Below are 13,129 nucleotides of genomic sequence, written 5' to 3'. Positions count from 1 at the left end.
ACATATATCTAAGTGGAGTACTATTTTGTACCTGTTATTCTGTCAATGGCCTAGATATTGTGAAAGTCCAGGCACAAGTAATCACCGGCTAGTGTTTTACTAAAATATGTTTTTTTTAAGCGTATTGTACCGCATTTATCTGCCCTCATAAGTGCATAGCACATACCAACATTTAAGTAGTGTACTATTTTGTACCTGTTAATCTGTCAAGGGCCTAGATACTGTGAAAGTCCAGGCCAAAGTAATCACTGGCAGGTGTTTTACAAACATACAGAGTTTTTAAGCGTACTGTAGTACATTTTTCTGCCTTCATAAGTGCATACCAGATACCTACATCTAGGAAGTTTACTATTTTGTACCTGTTAATCTGTCAAGGGCCTACATACTTTGAAAGGACAGGCAAAAGTACTCACCAGCTGGTGTTTTTACACAGATACTTTTAAGGGTACTGTAGTGCTTTTTTATGCCCTCTTAAGTGCATACCACATACCTACATCTAAGTAGTGTACTATTTTGTACCTGTTAATCTGTCAGGGGCCTATATACTGTGAAAGTCCAGGCAAAAATACTCACCGGCTGGTATTTTCACTCAGATACTATTTTAAGTGTACCTTTGCGCAATTTTCTGTCCTCTTAAGGGCATACCACATACGTACATCTAAGTAGTGTACTATTTTGTACCTGTTAATCTGTCAAGGGTCTATATACTGTGAAAGGGGCATTAAAATTTCAATTTCAAAATCCTCAATTTCAATTTCAAAATCTTAAATTTGTATTTAAAAATTTTACATTTCAATGGTCTCCTCATGCTTTTGCCAACTCTAGGCTTTGCCATTCAGACACTATATGGTCTCCTCATGCTTCAGCCAACTCCAGGCTGTGTCATTCAGCCACTGTATGGTCTCCTCATGCTGCCAACACCTCCACGCTGTGTCATTCATCCAATATATGGTTTACAAGTGCTTCAGCCACCTCCAGGCTGTGTCATTCATCCAATATATATTTTACTGATGCTTCAGCCACCTCTAGGCTGTGTCATTCTGCCAACATATGTTTTACTGATGCTTCAGCCACCTCCAGGCTGTGTCATTCATCCAATATATGGTATCCTCATTCTTCAGCCACCTCCAGGCTATGCCATTCATCCAATATATGTTTTACTGATGCTTCAGCCACCTCCAGGCTGTGTCATTCATCCAATATATGGTATCCTCATTCTTCAGCCACCTCCAGGCTATGCCATTCATCCAATATATGTTTTACTGATGCTTCAGCCACCTCTAGTCTGTGCCATTCATCCAATATATGGTTTACTGATGCTTCAGCCAGCTCCAGTCTGTGTCATTCAGCAACTACATGCTTTAGTGATGCTGCTGGGCCTGGGACATTACCTATATATGTTTATGGTAGCACTAGGTACCATACATCTTCAATGGAAATTTCAAAATTCATAATTTAATCTTAGGCGTTGCAAAGCCCTCTTGTGTACTCATGCTGCTGCCAGCTCTAGTCTGTGTCATTCAGCAACTACATGCTTTATTGATGCTGCTGGGCCTAGGACATTACCAATATATGTTTATGGTAGCACTAGGTACCATACATCTTCAATGGAAATTTCAAAATTGATTTTTTTTATCTTAGGGATTGTGAAGCCCTAGTGTCTACTCATGCTGCTGCCAGCTCCATGCTGTGTCATTCAGCCACTATATGGTCTCCTCATACTGCCAACACCTCCACACTGTGTCATTCAGCCACTATATGGTCTACTCTTGCTGCCAATACCTCCACGCTTTGTCATTCAGCCACTATATGGTCTCCTCATGCTTCAGCCACTTCCAAGCTGTGTCATTCAGCCACTATATGGTCTCCTCATGCTGCCAACAGCTAATTTTTAGTTCACACGTACAGTATCCTGCGTAGATTTGATGCAGGATTTGTAACTGCCAATTAGGAGCTGTGCTCAGTCATTTAGTTTACAATGAAATCTGCAGCAGAAAATCTTGTGCTTTAAATCCTGCACATCAAATCTGCGTACGTGTGAATATACCCTTACCTAGAATTTTTTTATCCAAAATAAAAGTTTATTCAAAAAGTTTTGTGTGAAAGTTAACATACAACAATAGTAACTCAAAATTAGAGAAGAGAAGGGAGTCAAAGAATCACCAGTTAACACAGTAGTAATATTCGATGAAAGCAATCAATGGTACAATGCAGTAGCGTTAACCGGACATGGTCTCATTCCCAGGGTATAGACAGGGGACATTAGCGAATGGTATGATGTAACCAGTTAAAGGGATATGAATCCAGGATATACAGTGCAACAATGCTAAGCAATCTGGAACAAGTAATGGGGTCTCAACTAAGCAGGCATCAGATGAGGTATAACAATGTCTGATGGGAGGAGGCCAGACAGGCATCAGGTATACTGGTATGCTATAATCAAAGACCAAGGGGCAGGGATAAAGAGGCATATGTAGGGTAAGAGAAAAGGAAAAGAGGGGAAAAATAAGGGAAAAGAGAGGGGGGTGAGAGATGGGGGTAGAGGGGGCCTTGGGGGAATAGAGAGGGCAAAAACTAGTAAGAGTAGGATCACAAAGAAGAAGAGAGTACCTGCGAGTAGGACGAATTCCGGACCTCCGCGACAGGCAGCGTCATGATTTAAGTCAGAGCAATAATAGCAGAAGGAAGGTATCAGGTTGATGTGAGCGGATATATGGGCAGTGGGTTCTGGTGTGCAGGAGGAGGTGTAGGCAAGGTCACTCAGTGAGGTGTAAGGTAAGGAAGTCTGGGGAGGTCAAGAAGGAGTTCCACAAACGCCATGTCATGTTGTAGCGTGATAGTTGCTTGCAAGTGTCTTCCATCCTATGAATGTGGGACACTTCCTGAAACCAGGACCATATAGTGGGCGGGGGAGTGGACTTCCACAATCTAGGGATAACCATTCTTGTGGCTATCAGGAGTAAGGTGAGCAGTCTGGAAGTGGCTGCAGGTGTGGAGGGGGGAAGGATGAAGAGAAGAGTAATCTCAGGGGTAAATGTGAGGCGGACTGAAGTGATATGGTGTATGATGTCAAGGACCTTCGTCCAGAAGATGAGCAGTGGCGGGCATGTCAACCATATGTGCAACATAGTGCCTTTAGCTGAGTTGCATCTCCAGCAAGTGTTAGAGACTCCTGGGTAAAAGGTCGCTAGCATGGCAGGGACTATGTACCACCTTGTCAGGATTTTATAGTTAGTCTCTTGAGTTTTGCAGGATATGGAGGATCTATGACATTTAATAAGCGCTTTGCGTCAATCTTCTTCTGGGATAGGATGGCCTAGGCAAGTCTAGAACGTTTCTTAGCCCATTCAAAGCTCGACTGGAGAGAAGACACCTCTCTAAAGAGGGTTACAGTAAGTGGAGAAGTACACAGGAGAAGAGGTATAGGAGATGGGGTAGTACATTCATCTTAAAGATGTTAAAGGGGTTATCCAGGAAAAAAAACTTTTTTTATATATATCAGCTGGCTCCAGAAAGTTAAACAGAATTGTAAATTACTTCTATTAAAAAATCTTCATCCCTTCAGTACTTATGAGGTGCTGAAGTTGAGTTCCTCTTTTCTGTCTGTGCTCCCTGATGACACGTGTCTCGGGAACCGCCCAGTTTAGAAGCAAATCCCCATAGCAAACCTTTTCTACTCTGTGCAGTTCCCGAGACAAGCAGAGATGTCAGCAGAGAGCACTGTTGCCAGACAGAAAACTCAACTCAACTTCAGATGCTGATAATTATTGAAAGGATTAAGATTTTTTAATAGAAGTAATTTACAAATTTGTTTAACTTTCTGGAGCCAGTTGATATAAAAAATATATAATCCCCTGAGCTGCTGAGGGGTCTCCACTCCCATGCTGAGGTGAGGAGACCACACTCAGTGTTGTGGCGCCATACCTGCATACAGCTGTGGCAAGCTGCGAGGAGATCCGCATGGTAGGCAGGTGAGTCCGGTCTTCAGCCGGAGCATACTCTGGTGGCTGAATCGCTTCCATTGCGGGTGGCGGGCACGAGGTGTCGGCCGCGGCTGGAAGAGAGGAGGAGTCGTGCGCTGGGCCTAATGGCGGCTGGATAGTGGATGGCTGCGCTACAGAAAGCGGGTCCAGTGCGGTCCTGCAATAGGCTGCTATACCTCCGGGCAGGTCTTCGGTCACAGGGGCAACTGACTTACGAGCTTTGCTGCTTCTTCTGCCTCCCATAGCAGTGTAAAGTGCTTCAATAGCTGTCGGCCCTGCAGGAGCTCTCACGCTGCACTGCTCATTCCCGGCGAGCCAAGCCACGCCCCCTACCTTGAATTTTTTGTGAGTGGTAATGGATGAAAAATGTGTAGCACGGAGCATGATCTTACAACAAATACATCTTGTATGGCCACATTTAAATGAACCTTTTGTTTTAAATCACACAGATTTACCTTGGGTTTTATTCAAAAATAAGCTAGAAGACAATTTCTAGCTAATTGTTGGTGCCCTTTTTGCAACACATCTAAATCCATCTTGTAATACTTTCGCAAAGGCCGGGTCAGAGATTATCACACGCATATATCTGTGAATAATCTGGCAAATGGCATTGTATTGGTTACTATATTGACTGGAAAAAAACACTGGATGTTTAGTGTCTGCAATAATGCCTTTGTTAACTGGGGTAACAATAGAATCTCTAAATCTATTCCTTGCTATATTACGGGCCCACAATACGATTACGGGCCCACAATCAGCATAACCCTCGCACTTCTTTTTACAGCCATTCACCCGCATTATAACCCTAAAACCCATAAGATTTTCATTTATCTACAGACCCATTTGAGGTTTTTTTTGGAGGATAAATAGTATTTTGTAATAACACCCTTAATCTTTCTATAAAATAAACTGGAAAATTGTAAAAAATAAATAAAAGATTTGTAGGGTAAAATTGAAAAAAAAATAATAATTGTAATTTATAGTGGTAAAAGTCATTGTAAATGCCGTTTACCATGCAGTCAAACCGATATGTAATTTTGATACGGTTAAGTCCAATTACAATGATATCTATTTTGCACAGGATTTTTTTTTTGTACTACAAAATTATAAAAATATGACTATGCTTAAACTTGCCTTGTTCTGAGTCCTTTTCATTTTTCTACTTACAAAACTGCGTTGGGGCTCATAATTTATTACATGACTTTAAGTTTCTATCAGTACCAATTTGGCATAGATTGTACTTTTTTATGGTCTTTTATTAAATTTTTGATGCAACAAAAAAAAATTTGGAAATAATGGATTTTAGGCCCTTTTGTGGCAGTTTACAGCTCAAAATATGGACATGAATATGATGTACTTTGAGAGGTATTATTGGCTGTGCACGGCCTAAAATATTTACCATTTGCAAATTTAAAAAAAAATTGGTGCGAATATAGAAATAGGCGTAGGTAAGGACCCAAAATAAAAAAATATAAAAAATAAAAAAAAATCTGTTAACTTCAAACTCTTTGGGTTGGTTGTTACAGCTAGCTAAAACAACTAAAAATGCATATAGATTCTATAAGGCCAGCCATTAGTTCATTTTTACCTACATTTGTTATCAAAGAGAACTAGAGAATATGAGTAAATTAGAACTATATACCTTTTCAAAAAAGCACAAATCAACAACTCAAAGACTCCGTTTTCCAGCCAAGCCTTTTTTCCATTCTTTTTGCTTTGTACGTTTTTTTTACGTTTTATGCTTTATTATTTCTATGTTCAAACATTTTGTTTACTTAATATTTCAATTTTTACCTGTTTGCTATTGACTGCTGGTATGTTATAAAAATAATGACTTCATTATAAATAAGTCTATTGTCTATGTAATTCGAAAAGATTTCGTTGGCTCACCTGCACAGCAGTAGAGTATTCTAGAGAATTGGAATAAAATCTTGGCACACAAGTTTATACTCTACTTCTTACCAAGCATGTTATGGCATAAAACTCCAAGCAAGAACTGAGATATTTTCCGTATTACAAGCTATAACTGATCTGAAAGATAATTTATTAACAGGCTACAGTAAAGCACAAAGTATATTCATTATAATGTACATTAAAGCATATTGATGGAAATGGGAGTAATGCTGAGCTATGAAATGTATGTATGTAAGATGTACATCTCATGTAGGGCTTTAGGGGTTAATTAGCATAAGTGCAAAACAGAATGTGCAAATCTTTAGTGCTAAAGTGAGCAGTTGGCTGCATATCTGTCTCTTTCGCATTGTAGCAGTGAGAAGATCTTAGTATTATGCAAGCTTTTGGCTCTTCACTACAGGCCATCTGTTTTTCATGAAAGCCGAGTGAAAGAAAACATTTTATGCAGTCACATGTAAAATTCAAAGAAGCTAGTTGATCTCACCCGTAGTTATAAATGAGAAAATAATATACATAACACATCATACTGTAAGTAAAACACTGTTAGATTGTTGTTTATATGTACACATTATATGCCTAATGTTTATTCTCATGATTTGGTTGAGAAAGCAAAGTCAAGTACACAGAAAATAACAACTAGAAGAAATTTGCCTAAAAAAACTTTGCAGATATTTCTTTCCATAAAGAAACAAAATCTGTTCTAGTTGGGGGAGGGGGGGGCGAGTGGTTTGCCATGCGTGCCGAGTTTACGTGCTTCCCTGAGCTACGCTGCCACCCGGCATTCAGGGGACTAACCTGCATGCCATATGGTCCAGAAGCGCTCCCACAAGTCCTTTAGGGGTGCCTCAAGCTCTCGGGCATCGGGTGTGCCCATCTTTAATTTCTAGCAGAGCTACCAGATTAGCCGGACCCTGTCCCCCTCCCCCCCCCCCCCCCCGGCCACCTCCATCTTCGGCTCCTTCTTCCCCACTGGAAGCTCCGCCCCCTGCAGTGCACAGCGCCAAAGCCCGGGCCACTATTACGGGTCTCGGGGCGGGGGAGATTTGCCAGCTATAGTCCCAGTAAGTGCACAGAACCGCCGCTGCAGCCCTCTCCTCCACTGATCATCTACCTGCCTGTGGAGGATCTGTGCGCCGCAACAGAAGCAGCTCCAATACTCTCTGGAGCGGTCCCGCACGTTCAGCTGGCCTTAAAGGGGTACTCTGGCCCTAGACATCTTATCCCCTATCCAAAGGATAGGGGATAAGATGTCAGATCGCCGCGGTGCCGCTGCTGGGGATCCCCGGGATCCCCGCTGCAGCACTGCGCTATCATTACAGCACAGAGCGAGTTCGCTCTGCACATAATGACGCGCAATACAGGGGTCGCAGCATCGTGATGTCACGGCTCCGCCCCCTCGTGACGTCACTGCCTGCCCCTTTCAATACAAGTCTATGGGAGGGGGTGCGGCGGTTGTCACGCCCCCTGCCATAGACTTGCATTAAGGGAATGGGCCGTGATGTCACGAGGGGCGGAGCCGTGACGTCACGATGCTCTGACCCCTGTATTACATTTCATTACGTGCAGAGAAAAATTACTAAAGCCCGGGGCAAAGAAAGCCCAGGGCACAAGATCCCTATTGCAGGGAGACTTCCCTAAAACTTAACTTTTAATGGTGCTCTGATAAAATATTTGTGACCAAAACATTAAAATCTCATGTCAAGGTCCACTGTATTCTGATAACTGTGAGTAAATTCACTATTGTAATTGTATAGGGAACTGCAGTTTCCCTTTATCTGAGTGGGCCGAGACAGATTTAAAACACTAACATTTGCCCCCCTCTACTAGTTTCGGCGCTACTGCACCGTCCTCAGGAGGAACAATGGGCAAACATTGTTGCCTATTGTTCCTCCTGAGGACGGTGCAGTAGCGCCGAAACTAGTAGAGGGGGGCAAATGTTAGTGTTTTAACCGCTTAAGGACGCAGGACGTAAATGTACGTCCTGGTGAGGTGGTACTTAACGCACCAGGACGTACATTGGGGGTGAAAAGTGCTCTGCTGGTGCACTACAGGTCTCAGAAGAGAAGGAGTCACATTTGGCTTTTTGAAAGCAAATTTTGCTCTGGGGGCATGCCGCATTTAGGAAGCCCCTATGGTGTCAGAACCACAAAAAAAAACCACATGGCATACCATTTTGGAAACTAGACCCCTCCGGGAACGTAAAAAGGGGTAAAGTGAGCCTCAATACCCTACAGGTGTTTCATGACTTTTGCATATGTAAAAAAAAAACTTTTTTTTTACCTAAAATGCTTGGTTTCTCAAAAATTTTTAATTTTTTAAAAGGGTAATAGCAGAAAATACCCCCCAAAATTTGAAGCCCAATTTCTCCCAATTCAGAAAACACCCCATATGGGGGTGAGAAGTGTTCTGCTGGCGCACTACAGGTCTCAGAAGTGGAGGAGTCACATTTGGCTTTTTGAAAGCAAATTTTGCTCTGGGGGCATGCCGCATTTAGGAAGCCCCTATGGTACCAAGACAGAAAAAAAAAAACACATGGCATACCATTTTGGAAACTAGACCCCTCGGGGAACGTAAGAAGGTGTTAAGTGAACCTTTATACCCCACAGGTGTTTCACGACTTTTGCATATGTAAAAAAAAAAAAAAAAAATTAACATTAACATTTTTAAAAAGGGTAAAAGCAGAAAATACCCCCCAAAATTTGTAACACAATTTCTCCCGAGTACGGCGATACCCCATATGTGACCCTAAACTGTTGCCTTGAAATACGACATGGCTCCAAAGAGAGAGCGCCATGCGCATTTGAGACCTAAATTAGGGACTTGCATAGGGGTGGACATAGGGGTATTCCCAAACAGGGTGCCTCCAGCTGTTGTAAAAGTCCCAGCATGCCTGGACAGTCAGTGGCTGTCTGGTAATACTGGGAGTAGTTGTTTTGCAACAGCTGGAGGCTCCGTTTTGGAAACAGTGGCGTACCAGACGTTTTTCATTCTTATTTGGGAGGGGGGCTGTGTAGGGGTATGTGTATATGTAGTGTCTTTTACTTTTTATTTTATTTTGTGGTAGTGTAGTGTAGTGTTTTTAGGGTACAGTCACATGGGCGGGGGTTCACAGTAGTTTCTCGCTGGCAGTTTTAGCTGCGGCAGAAAATTTGCCGCAGCTCAAACTTGCAGCCGGATACTTACTGTAATCCTCCTCCCATGTGAGTGTACCCTGTACGTTCACATTGGGGGGGGGGGGGGACATCCAGCTGTTGCAAAACTACAACTCCCAGCATGTAGGGTCTATAAGTGCATGCTGGGAGTTGTAGTTTTGCAACAGCTGGAGGCTCCATTTTGGAAACAGTGGAGTACCAGACGTTTTTCATTTTTATTGGGGAGGGGGGCTATGTAGGGGTATGTGCATATGTAGTGTTTTTTACTTTTTATTTTATTGTGCGTTAGTGTAGTGTAGTGTTTTTAGGGTACAGTCGCACGGGCAGGGGGTTCACATGTACGGTCTATCAGTGCATGCTGGGAGTTGTAGTTTTGCAACAGCTGGAGGCACACTGGTTGTGAAACACCGAGTTTGGCAACAAACTCAGTGTTTTGCAACCAGTGTGCCTTCAGCTGTTGCAAAAGCTACAACCCCCAGCATGTACGGACAGCGGAAGGGCATGCTGGGTGTTGTAGTTATGCAACAGCGGGAGGCATACTACTTTGGCTGGGGATGCTGGGGATTGTAGTTATGCAACAGCTGGAGACACACTGGTTTGCTACTTAACTCAGTGTGCCTTCAGCTGTTGCAAAACTACAACTCTCAGCAGTCACGACAGCCAACGGGCATGCTGGGAGTTGTAGTTATGCAACCAGCAGATGCACCACTACAACTCCCAGCATGCACTTTAGCTGTTTGTGCAAGCTGGGAGTTGTAGTTACACAACAGCTGAAGGTACACTTTTCCATAGAAAGAATGTGCATCCAGCTGTTGCAAAACCATAAGTCTCAGCATGCCCATAAGGGAATGCTGGGAGTTGTAGTGGTCTGCCTCCTCCTGTTGCATAACTACAGCTCCCAGCATGCCCTTTTTGCATGCTGGGAGCTGTTGCTAAGCAACAGCAGGAGGCTGTCACTCACCTCCTGCTGCTGTTGATCCACGCCGCACAGGTCAGTCCCGCCGCCGCCGCCGTCGTCGCTCCTGGGGCCCTGATCCCAACATTAACGCCGGGGATCAGGGTCCCCAGCACCCGGGGTGCACGTCCCGCACCCGCTCACGTCCTCCGGAAGAGGGGCGGAGCGGGTGCGGGAGTGACACCCGCAGCAGGCGCCCTGATTGGTCGGCCGGGAATCCGGCCGACGAATCAGGGCGATCGTGAGGTGGCACCAGTGCCACCTCACCCCTGCAGGCTCTGGCTGTTCGGGGCCGTCTCTGACAGCCCTGATCAGCCAGTAATTCCGGGTCACCGGGTCACTGTAGACCCGATTGACCCGGAATCGCCGCAGATCGCTGGACTGAATTGTCCAGCGATCTGCGGCCATCGCCGACATGGGGGGGCATAATGACCCCCCTGGGCGATATGCCGCGATGCCTGCTGAACGATTTCAGCAGGCATCGGGCACCGGCTCCCCTCCGGCTAGTGGCGGGGGGCCGGGAATGGACAGGACGTACTCCTACGTCCTCGGTCCTTAAGGACTCGGAAACGGGGGCGTAGGAGTACGTCCATTGTCCTTAAGGGGTTAAATCTGTCTCGGCCCACTCAGATAAAGGGAAACTGCAGTTCCCTATACAATTACCCTAGTGAATTTACTCACAGTTATCAGAATACAGTGGACCTTGACATGAGATTTTAAAGTTTTGGTCACAAATATTTTATCAGAGCACCATTAAAAGTTAAGTTTTAGGGAAGTCTCCCTGCAATAGGGATCTTGTGCCCTGGGCTTTCTTTGCCCCGGGCTTTAGTAATTTTTCAAAGTGATCCCTGACTTCCTTTAGGGACCAGTTGTGTATAATTACGTGCAGAGCGATCTCGCTCTGTGCTTTAATGATAGCGGGGTGCCGCAGCGGGGATCCCAGGGCTCCCCAGCAGTGGCACCGTGGAGATCTGACATCTTATCCCCTATCCTTTGGATAGGGGATAAGATGTCTAGGAGCGGAGTACCCCTTTAAGTGTGGGACCTGGAGGCCTTTACACCCCGCTGCAGCCTAAACCCTACTGCCCCGCTACCCCCGTGTCAACCCCCTGTCTGAATACCACGTGGGCTGATGACCCCCGCATTATCTCCTGGGGGTGCCTGCAAGCTGTGGGGTCCTTCTGTGAACTGTGACACTGCACCATTCATGCTGGAAAGGGCTGCCACGTCCTCTGCCACTGCAGCCCCTGGGTCTCCTCTGCTCTACCTCTTGCTAGTGGCCTCCCCCTCTCCCCACCAGGCCCTCCAGATGGAATGCCCAGGGAAAGGACGCCCTCAGCCTTAAAATCCCTCAGCGATAAAATCTTCAAGTAGTGCAGTCAGAGGTGGACAAAGTAGGGGCTCTTGAATCTTTCCGCTTCATCACCCAGGAATCAATGGAGGAGCTTCGCTCTGTTGTGGTACGGCAGACGGTGAACCAATGGCTCTTGCATTCTCATATGGATAATCAGGAAAACCGCAACCGCCGAAACAACATTAAACTACGCAATGTCCCGGAGGTGACCCGTGCGGATGATCTTCTACCGACACTGATGGATATCTTCAACTCTATTTTAGGCCACGCTGCGCAGTCTCCCATTGAAATTGACCGGGCGCACCTGGCTCTACGGCATCCCAGCTACCATTGGGGTTTTCCATTTGCCCTTTATGCTCATCACCAGGAGAAATCTGCCACTCTACACTCTTTGGAGCATCTCCCTCAATTTCTGCAGACTATTGGACTTGCTCCTGTGGCGCTCCCAGTATGGGAGGAAATAGAGGGAGAGAAAAAGGGGAGGGACAAAAAGACAACATGAAAAAGACACAAAGAAAAACAAGAAAAGCAGAACAAACAATACATCTGCAAAAACACTGAGACAAATAGCACTGGGCTAGTATCAGGCAGGTAATAAATCCTGCCATGACCTATTGGGGGCAGGCCAAGTAGAAAGGGAACAGACTATGAGAAAAGTGAAATCTGAGAGCAGGAGCTCCGATGCCAAGCACTGAGGGGAACTGAGGGAAAAAAGCAAATAAAGAAGAAAAAACAAAGGGGCAGAAAACACTCTGTAGAGCGCCCTGCTCTACAGAGTGTTTTCTGCCCCTTTGTTTTTTCTTCTTTATTTGCTTTTTTCCCTCAGTTCCCCTCAGTGCTTGGCATCGGAGCTCCTGCTCTCAGATTTCACTTTTCTCATAGTCTGTTGCCTTTCTACTTGGCCTGCCCCCAATAGGTCATGGCAGGATTTATTACCTGCCTGATACTAGCCCAGTGCTATTTGTCTCAGTGTTTTTGCAGATGTACTGTTTGTTCTGCTTTTCTTGTTTTTCTTTGTGTCTTTTTCATGTTGTCTTTTTGTCCCTCCCCCTTTTTCTCTCCCTCTATTTCCTCCCCTGCCCTCTTCCTTGTGACTCTTTTTTCTCCCTTACCCTTCTTCCTACTATGTCTTGCTCTCCATACCTAGCCACCAGTTTGTTCTTGTAGCTGTGGGTTCTTTGCTCTCCTCAGTGGACAGGCTCTGCTCTATGCTATGTCTCCAGTAGACTCACTTTCTTAGAGACCATCTGTCTTTCGTAATAGATATTACCCCAATTGGTACCACATTAGTAATCAGTCACAAAAGGTGAAGGGTGTTGCCATCCTGTTTCACAAGCCTCTCCCGGTTCAGGTTTTAGACTCCAAAGTACATGAGGAAGGTCGCTATGTCTTTGTCACCTGCTCTATACAGGGGAGGACCTATACTATAGCTAATATATATGTTCCAAACCACTGCCAGTTGTCTTTTTTGCAGAAGGGGTTGAATGATTTGATGTTTTTTTGACAGGGCACGATGGTGGTGTGCAAGGATTTTAACATCTCTTTGCTTCCCTCCTTAGATTGTTCCTCTGGTACCTCCACCCTGTCTTTCATGCAGTTGAATAAGATTTATCGCCTGCTCTTTACTATGCAGCTGTCTGACCGTGGAGACTGACTAACCCGGACACACGTGACTACACATTTTATTCTCATGCTCATAGGGTATACACCAGGTTAGATTATATCTTTGTTAGTCACTGTTTTCTCCCTCAGTTACTCTATACTCCATTGG

Source organism: Hyla sarda, chromosome 1 (genome assembly GCF_029499605.1).
Source record: "Hyla sarda isolate aHylSar1 chromosome 1, aHylSar1.hap1, whole genome shotgun sequence".
Taxonomy (NCBI): Eukaryota; Metazoa; Chordata; class Amphibia; order Anura; family Hylidae; genus Hyla; species Hyla sarda.
This window is presented reverse-complemented; position numbering follows the sequence as displayed.